Source organism: Nicotiana sylvestris, chromosome 7 (assembly GCF_000393655.2).
Source record: "Nicotiana sylvestris chromosome 7, ASM39365v2, whole genome shotgun sequence".
Taxonomy (NCBI): domain Eukaryota; kingdom Viridiplantae; phylum Streptophyta; class Magnoliopsida; order Solanales; family Solanaceae; genus Nicotiana; species Nicotiana sylvestris.
Window position 1 is genome coordinate 23,717,552 of NC_091063.1, and position 2,692 is coordinate 23,720,243.

Sequence of the window (2,692 nt, forward strand, 5' to 3'; positions counted from 1 at the left end):
TTAAGAGATAGGAATCCTTGTAACTAGTAACTGATAGGCTTAGTTAGTCTTTTTCAGTTTTCATTTTTGTTGTAATGACAGGACCGCGGACCGGAACCTCAACGGAACGGCACCTCGATCGGCTCTTCACCTCGGTACACTTCACTATCTCTCTCATCCCGAACTACACGTGGCCTGATTCCTGTATAACCAAGGATATGTAGGCAGCTCAGATACCAGGGCTCGGTCACATTCCCTCCCTTTCCTTAAGTGTAGTCCGTCCAAGTAATGGTCGGGTCAAAAACACGTCTAGTCGTTCTTTGTCGGAAAACTCTTCGTGTTTCCAGTCAAAGAGGGGCAGCTGTAAGCACGTGATTTTTGACCCTCCCCGAGAATTTTCACATTTTTAGCATGAATATGTGAAATTGGGTCCAATATAGCTATTTTAACTATTTTTACTTTATTTCGTTGCAAAAGAAAATTTCAAAAATATATATATAAATTTTAGTTTATGTATCTCTCATAAACTTGAAAAATACAAAAATTGTACTTTATTTTGGTACTTTATATAAATTCGAAAATTACAAAAAAAAATATAGTTCTATTAATGTTTGCAGTCATTATAATTTTGAAAAAAATACAAAAATATTACTTCATATTTTTACCTTTATTAAAGAACGAAAATTACAAAAAAAAAAGTAGTTTTATTAATATCCTATAGTCATTTTAACTTTGAAAAATACAAAAAATATTACTTCATATTTTATCTTAATATTTAAAACGAAAATTACAAAAAAAAATAGTTTCATTAATATTTTGTAGCTATTTTAAACCTTGAAAAATATTTAAAAAAGATATAGTTTTGTTTAAATACTAGTCTTATTTTTGGTAGTTATTTTGCTTACATAGGACTAGTTAAGCAACGTGTTTTTATTTCTTGGGACCAGGCAAAAGAATAATATTCGGGTTCAAACTACCCGGTTTTAGGCCTATTTTCGGACCTAGCCCATAATAAACCGTGTCCAGGACACGTGGGGAACCCCACCACGCGTGGGGGACATATGCCTCGAACCCCACCACGCGTGGGTTCATTTTTCTGGGTAAAACCCATGCTAAATGCACGGATGAAAGACAAAGGCATGGGGACTTTTAAAAAATTGGAAAAAGGGGTACTGCATATCTTCTTCTTAAAAAGAAGAAGACAAAAGGGAAAAGGGACGAAAAAAAGAACCAGAAAGACTTGGAGGCCCCTACGTTGCCACCGTCCCCTCCAACGCCTAAACCCCATCTTCCCCTATCCCTTCCGCCACCACCAAACACCGGCAACCACCCCTCCTCCTCCCAGCTTCCCTCACGTCCGAACCAGTCGCGCCACCCCCACAACGCCATAACCACTGTCCCAAATATCTACCTCCATCGACACGTCCGAGCTCACTCCTGCTCAACCCGTCACCTTCCCCGGCAGCCCCACCATCGTCCGAACAGCCCCCCCCCACCATCAACACTCCATGAACGACCACCCGACTCCTCAATCGCCGACCACTGCCACAACGCCATAACCACCATCCGAACGACCACTCCTCCAGTCCGTCGACCTCCATAACTTGCTGCCCCGTTCCGTCGACCACGACCACTCCTCCACTGCTGCCGCTTCTACTCCCTACGTCCAAGCGACTGCCTGCAACATCCCGCCATGGACGACCCTTCCCCCCTTTGCCATGGCTGACTGAAAAACACACACACACACACCGGCTGAAGCCTAACTGAAAACGCACGAAAAGGTAGCCCAGAAGTGATGTCCGGGGTGAGGTCCGTTGAGGTCGTCTTTGGTTCGTCGAGGTCCGGTACGTCGAGGTTGTTGTCCGAGGTTTCGTCGCGGGTCCAACGCATCGGACGATAATATCAAGTAGGTCATCTCTGTCCATGTCCTTCATATTTGTTGTTTAGTAACATGAACATGTGTTCGTTGAGATACAATCCTAGTTCATGCGAATAGTATGCAAATGAGCGAGACATATTCACATGATGTTTGTAAGTTGCTATTCCTTGTTAATTAACTCCGTATGATATTGAAATTTGTTCGGGAATGTATTTATTTTGTTCCGTCATGTTAAGTAGTTATTCGGCATTCTGTTTCTTCACGCTCAGATTGTTGTTATCTCAATGTTTGTCTTAATAGTTGTTTGTACATGTAGTAGCAATGTTAAAATCATAGTAGTAATTTAATCCCGCGGAAAAATACTCGTTTCATCAAATAAGTTTAATCTACGATCCATGACCTCGCGAAGTAACAAAGAAATGTAGTCATTTTAGCCTTGTCTTTTTTAAAAAAAAAATATATAAAAAAAATATATATAAAAAATAAATAATAAATAATAATAAAAAATAAAAAAATAAAAAAGAGACGAGCTTCGCTAAATAAAAAATGTACAAATTGCGGAGCCCTCGCAAAATATATGTATTAAATACTTAGATTCTGGGATGGGCCGTTTAGCAAATTTCGCGGCCCTACCAAAAATAATAATGCGCTAGTTGCTTTAGGCGCGCCTTTAATAATGTTATCTCCCTAAACTCGGGTGCACATTTATGTGACCCAAATCCAAATCTCAACGGAGTCGAAATATGTCTTTAATCACGGGTACATGGACTGTGACGTGGTATGAGATGCATTTCCATGACGTTGCAAATTCCTTTTAAAAATAAGAATGAGATG